Below are 7,331 nucleotides of genomic sequence, written 5' to 3'. Positions count from 1 at the left end.
TGTGGAGTTTTCTCAGAACACTGGATTGGAACCACAATATGACCCAACGATAGTGTTCCTGGGCATCCTCCCAAAGGGAATGAAATCAGAATATTGTAATGATATTTGTATATCCATGTTCATAGCAACACAATTTACAATAGCCAAATTATGAGATTAACCTAGATATCCATTGACAGATGAATGGATTGCGGAATTTTGGTATATACACACGATGGAATGTTACTCGGCCATAATAAAAAAGAGCAAAACCATGCCATTTGCCGGAAAATGGGTGGAGCTGGAGAGTATCCTGCAGAGAGAGTGTAGCCAGTCTCAGGAGCTTCTTGCTAGGAAGGGATTGTGTGTAAGCTCTAGGTAAAGGAGGTGTGAACTCCAGCCCTGCTGTTTTTGATAGGATGGAAGGAGAGAAGGGTGTTATCTACTGCTGCATAGCCAATTGTTCCCACACGCAGCACTAACAGTGGCAGGCATTTGTCACCTGGTAGTTTTTGTGGGTCAGGAATGCAGGAGGGGACTCACCGGGTAGCTGTGGCTCAACCTTCAGCTGGGATTTTGTAGGACTGCTGTCCTTCGAAGGAGTGACTAGGGTTATAGTCACTCCTAAGACAAGCCCCTGCAGGGAGGAGCCACAGGGCCTCCATCTAGGCCTCTCCATGGTGGCCGTACTGCCATTTCTGGCTTCCTTTAGGGGTAGTGACCCAAGGTAGGGCGAGCGGGCCCCACACGCCTCTTAGGACTTAATGTTCAAGTGAATATTCTCCCTTTTACTTTTCCTGTCTTTTAAGCACATCACTAACTCCGGGAAGGGCACTAGGTTACACTCTTTGAAAGGAGGATCAAAACATTTTTAGGCTCATTTAAACCACGACAGGCACTTCTTGAGTAGCTCTATAAACAGGTTTACAAACTTGTAACTGAGAGGGAATGTGTTATAGTCTGTTGTGGGGACAGTGAGGAGGTGGAATTACTAAACAACATGTTCATAATCATGAACTAGTCCAACTGTGAATAAAACAGTTGCACATTTCTGTGGAAAATCATCCTTGGTGTTTCTAGTAAATATATTTTAGGGTGTTAAATATATTCTTGTTGGAATCATTCAACTTGTGTTTGTAAGCATGCTCATAGAAGAGTACTTTTTATTTTTTAATTAAATTAATTAATTAATTTATTTTGTGGTACTGGGGATGGAACCCAGGGGCGTTCTACTTCCTAGCTACACTCCCTGCCCTATTTTTTATTCTTTATTTTGAAACAGGGTCTCACTGAGTTGCAGAGGGCCTCACTAAGTAGCTGAGGCTGGCTGCAAACCTCGATCCTCCTGTCTCAGCCTCTCAAAGGCTGGGATTACAAGCATGCACCACGCCTGGCTGAAGAGCAACTTTTTTTTTACATTTTGGTATTGGAGATTGAACATAGGGGCATTCTACTTCAGAGCTATACCCTGAGCTCTATTTCCCTTTCTTTTCTTTTCTCTCTCTATCTCTTTTTTTTTTTTTTTCTTTTAGTACCGATGACTGAACTCTGGGGCATTCTACCTCTGAGCTATATACTGCCATCCCTTTTTATGTTTTATTTTTTAAACACTGGTTTGCTAGGTTGCTGAGCGTCTCACTACTTGCTGAGACTGTCCTCAAACATGTAATTCTCCTGTCTCAGCCTCCCAAGTATTGGGATTACAAGTATGTGACACTACGTTCAGTATATTTTACAATTATTTTTTTGAAATAGGGTAAAATTGCTGAGGACCTTACTGAGTTTCTGAGGCTGGTCTTAAACTTGTGATCCTCCTGTCTCAGCCACCCAAGGACTGGAATTACAGGCATGCACCACCTGGCCCAGCAAGAATAATCTTTTTCCTTGTAGAATCAGAAGCATTCTGATGTTCCTGATGGGAGAGGCCTGGAGGGATGGTGGTTGCCTTTAGCTTACATATATGGTATTCTATAACACCATCAGTAGAATAGAGCTTCCTATTGACAGATGTGTGAGCTTTATTAAGGAATAGCGTAATGATGCAATTTCAATATGAGATACAGTTGGAAATGGTAGATTAAGAAAGACACGAGCCGGGCATGGTGGCGCATGCTTGTGATCCCAGTACTTGGGAGGCTGAGACAAGAGAATCTTGCAGGTTCGATGCCAGCCTCAGCTACTGGGTTAGGCTCTCAACAACTTAGTGAGACCCTGTTTTCAAATAAAACACAAAATAGGTCTTGGAGTGTAATCTGAAGGTAGAAAGCCCCTGGGTTCTACTCCCAGTAACACACACACACACACACACACACACACACACACACACACGACACATTAGTGTGCCACTGATTTCCATTTACTCTTGTCTGCTCAGCCTTGCCATTGTAGTTCTCCATCGATTTGTAGAGAGTCCTACCAGGATCCTCCAGGAAGGGAGATTCTCTAGGGTAGGATCACCACAACATGTGGGTCCATTCTCTCTGAACTCCTCAGAGGGAAAGGACAAGAGACCATGATGCACTTCTGTGCATGCGTGTGTACACACCTACCCTGGCACACATGCACCTGACTGAAGTTAGTGTGATCCTGGAGAAACGGCGAAGCGTGTGCTCCGCTGTCCTGGGTAGGCCTGCAGGAGGAGGGAGATGTGCTTGCATGGTCATGCCAGCAAGAGCCGTGCCTGGGTGTGAGTGGGTGTGTTTTTGTCCCTGGGAGACTGAGAGCTGCAGCGAAACTCATGGATACCACTTAGGAAAAACGGAGAAAGGCGAGGGCGAGCCGTGGATGAGTAGAAATAATGGAAGGGTAAAATTAAGGGAAAAACATGGAGCGTGCGCTCCTTGCCCCGCTAGCATTTGGAGGGCTGAATAATTGTTACGTTTGCTCTAATGCTTCCTGAAATGCTTTCTTTAAAACACAGAAAGACACTTCCTATGGGATGTGGCCACCAGGTGTCCTCAGAAAGCTGCTGTTGACTTGTTTTACTATTGTTCTTAAATAGAGTGTTTTCATTTCTTTCTTGAAACAAATGAAGATAACAAAGTTAAGTGTAACCGATTTTTTAAGTCAAGGAACAAATACTTGAGGATTGGATAAGATATATATATATATATATATATATATATATATATATATATATGCATCTTATTCAAATTCTAAATATATATTTACATATTTGTGTATTTGGAAAGATTTGTGGCACAGAAAGGCTATATACTGAATGGTGACTTTATATAGGAAACCTTGACAAAGGTTGGGTTTAATAATACATGCTACTATTTTAGTACAGCTACCTCCCAGGTCTTCTCAGTCTTGAAACCCTGCTGTGGGAAAGCAATACAAGACTCATTCCCTTCTACCCTCCACCTCCCTTTCCTCGCTCCCTCCCATCTTTCACTTATTTGTTTCTTCTCTTTGGTACTGGGCGTTGAGCCCAGAGCTTTTCTACCTGTGAGCTATACCTCTAGTCCTATTTTTATTAACTTTGAAGCAGGATCTCACTTAGTGGGGAGGGCCTTGCTGAGTTGCTGAGGCTGGCCTCCAACCTGCCGTCTTCCTGTCTCAGCCTCTCAAGCCCTGAGATTACAGGCGTGTGCCACCCTGTCCACTGTGCTCATTTTATTTCTCCACTTGATTACAGGTGCCCATACTTTTGGAAAGACAGGAGACTATCCCTCATCCTGAGCAGTGGCAGCGAGTCCCTGTCTGTTCTATTGTTTATCTTTCTTCCCGAGAGTCAGACGTGCTTTTTTGGTACGTGGTTAGTTTTCAGTGTTGGTCGAGTGAATGAATGAAATATGCCTCAGAAAAATGAGCCCTGAAAGCTGTCCCAGTGAGGTGGTTTTTGAATTATTTAAAACAGACCTCCCTGTCACTCCACTGGGTGTATGATACTTGTTCTAGTAACCTTTTCTAATGAATTTTTAAAAAATTACATTAGGGTAAACTCACTGCCACCTGGTGCTTGTAGAGTCCTCCAAGGTATTATTAAATTGTGCTGCTCTCCTGTTCACGACTTCCTTTTAGTTCTGGACTTTGTAACTTCAATTACTATGAGCTCTTTCTGCTTCTTGACTTCCTCTGTCTCCAGTGTGTCTTAAATCTTGAAAAATTACATTTTACATCTTCCCAAAATGGAGCAGTGTCTTGGTGACTCCCTTTTGGAAGCGCCACCACGTGACAGCTGTCTGTGGTCTGGCTGTGCTGCCTAGCACCTGCCTTGTAAGTTACTCTGCAGTGGCCAGCTGTGGCTCTGGCCGGAGCCCCTGCATGCTCACTGTATGAGTATAAAGCTTTGTTAGTCCTGCCTGCCCCTCGAGAGCTTAATTCTTCCTACCTGCTTCCTCAGTAAAAGAAATCAAGTGGGTTAGTTTCTTCAGGTTTTAGCACAAATTTGTTGAATTGTTAGAATATTTTATTTGGAAGTGTGTCTTACACATTTATGCTGCTGTAGATCTTAGTTTAGGATTAGGAGTTCATTGGTGTATATGTCATGGGCTTCCCCATCGAATGTTATCCTAATAATGCATTTCTATCTTTCATATGGTAGGCTCTAGATACTGTTGAATATTTGTTGTTCCTTGACATAATGAGATATTGGGCTACTTCATTAATTTAAAAATGAGTTGGAAAAATGAGTTGGGAAATAATAGATATTCAAACATTGCTTCCTTTTGTTTTAGAATTTTGGAGTCATTGCATAGAAGATAATAAAGGTCTCATTATTTTGCTTCTGCCCATTGATGTAGTTGTTCTTCTGTCTCTAGGAATGCTCAAGGCGAGGCCCTCCACAGCACATTCACTCTGAGGAGGGCGTGTGCTGCAGGGGAGTGGGCTTTGCAGGGTTCTCCATGTGCGCTACAGGCTCTGCAGAGAGTGGAGCCTGCCTGTGGGCTACACTGTGTTTGCAGAGGAGGAATTGGTTGGGCTCAGCATCCAACATAAAGCAGGATGTGCTACGGTAGACCAAGCATCAGCTTGCTTTTAAACAGAGCTTCTGTTGCAGGTACATTGAAACAGGAACACATGCCCACGTACGCAAAAGTTGATGGAAGAGTGTAATGAATCCCCGTGTGCCTCTCACTCAGCTCAAGTCATCATCAGTGCTGAGCTTCCCGGTGCTCCTCTCCTGGACTGTTTCGAAGCCATCTCAAACATTTTTCATTCCATCTGTAAATACTTGGATATTAGACACTTCTTCCATCATAAAGAGGCATTCATTCATTTTAGTACCTTATAAGTGCTTGGAATTGTTCTGGGCTCTTGGGATATATGGGGTAGATAAAATAAACCATGGTTCACATTCTAGAATGGAGAGGCAGAAAATAAGTAGATTCATAAATAACCATAACAGGAAAAGCATTGATTTCATCAAAATTTAAAACTTGTGTTTATCAAAGATACCATTAATAAAATAAAAAGAGAAAAAACATTTGTAAAATATATATCTGACAGAGCATTTGTATACAGAATACATAAGCAGTTCCTATAGCTCAATAAGAAAAATAAATAGCTGAACTGAGAAATGGGCAAAAGGCTAACAAAGCACATAAACCATTCAACACCATCAGGGAAATGCAGACTCCAACCACATACACCCAATAGAATGACAAAAACTTGAAATACTGCCGTCAAATGTTGGTGAGGATGTGGGTCGGTTAGGTTCCTTACACACTGTTGGTGGACTTGCAAAACAGTGCAGCCACTTTGAAAACCAGTCAGGCCATTTCTCATATAGTTAAACATACTCCATAACCCGGCACTACTACTGTTGGTTTTTACATACAGGGAATGAAAATATATGTTTTAGAAAGATGTATGAGAATATTCATAGCAGTTTTATTACAATAGCAATAGAAAGGAACAGATCAGCTGTCTATCGGCAGAGTCATGATACATCTGTACTATGTAGAGCTGCTCATCAGTGAGGTGGAAAGACTACTGACACATGGAACAAGAACACCATGCTGATAAAGGGAAACCAGACCCCAGAGCTTACTATATGCTTCTTTCATATGCACTTACGAACAGACAGTCTTAATCTATCATGGAAGAATTGTGGGCCCTGTTGCCAGAGGCAGGGTGTGGGGAGCAAGGGGCATGTTACCAGGACTGACTCCATAGGGGCAGGACACTTCTTTGGGGAGGGTACAGAGCTGTGTGTCTTGGTGGGATATTTGGGAGCACCCTCCGCAGATCTCTTTGTTTGCCTCTCTCCCCTCTCCTTTCCTCCGCCCCTCAGCTCAGATCCCGGTCCCTGTGTTGTGGGCTAACTAATCAGGCAGTAAGCTGAGGCTCATGTGGATTACTCTCATCTCTCAGGGGTCACTGTCCTTTGGAGCCTTAATGTCCCTCGTCTTGGGTTATTGCTTTACAAGTTGTGCTTGACTTTATCTTGATCGGAACTGGGTTGGGTAATATTCCTATTTTATTTATTTTTTATTATTTGGTACTGGGGGTTGAACCCAGGGACATTCTACCTCCGAGCTACGCCCTCAGCCCTTTTTACGTTTTGTTTTCAATCAGGACCTTGCTAGGTTGCTGATTCTAGCTACAATGCTGACGCTATTCATGAACTTGTGATCCAATTGTCTCAGCCTCCCAAGTTCTAGGATTACAGGCACATGCCACCAGACCAACTCAATATATTAAAAAAAAAATCTATCTTTCTACTTATATTAGGACCTCTGGAAGGACAGTGACCGTGGGGTACTGCTTGCTGTATGTCCAAGCGTCCACAACACGAATGGCTGCCGTGTTGTAGACACTAAGTGGATGTTCTGGAATGAATGAGACTTGCTGTCTTACTTGACTTTGTCCTTTTACTCTTCTAACACAGATGTTGAAAGGAAGACTTGTGCTCTAGAGCATTTTCTAAAAGGTCCTTTGCAACACTGATCTCTTGAATTTCTATAAACTGCAGCTTCTGCAATGAAATAAGGATTGGGGAATGTTTATGTACCCAAAAATTTTAGGACGACTCTGGGCCCCGGGCCGGACCGTGCGGAGCACGCCAGTCCCCTGGAGAAACTGGGGCCCGGTTGCAAGACCATGGGTCCCGGGCGGGGGTCAGGCGGGGCACGCCGGACCCTGGAAGAGCCGGGGCCTGGGTCGCAGGACTCTGGGCCCCAGGTGGGATTGCGCAGAGCACGCCAGAGCCCTGGAGAAACTGGGGCCCGGTCGCAAAGCCCTAGGCCCCGGGTGGAGGTCAGGCAGGGCACGCTGGACCCCTGGGAGAGCTGGGGCCCACCTGGGCCCCAGGTGGAGTCATGTGGAGCACGCTGAACCCCTGGGGAAACAGGTCCCAGGTCACAGTGCTACTGAGTGCCTGATCCCACAACCTCCTCAAACCA

The sequence above is a fragment of the Muscardinus avellanarius genome (genome assembly GCF_963383645.1).
Source record: "Muscardinus avellanarius genome assembly, chromosome: 17".
Classification (NCBI taxonomy): domain Eukaryota; kingdom Metazoa; phylum Chordata; class Mammalia; order Rodentia; family Gliridae; genus Muscardinus; species Muscardinus avellanarius.
Note: the sequence above shows the minus strand (reverse complement) of the source record.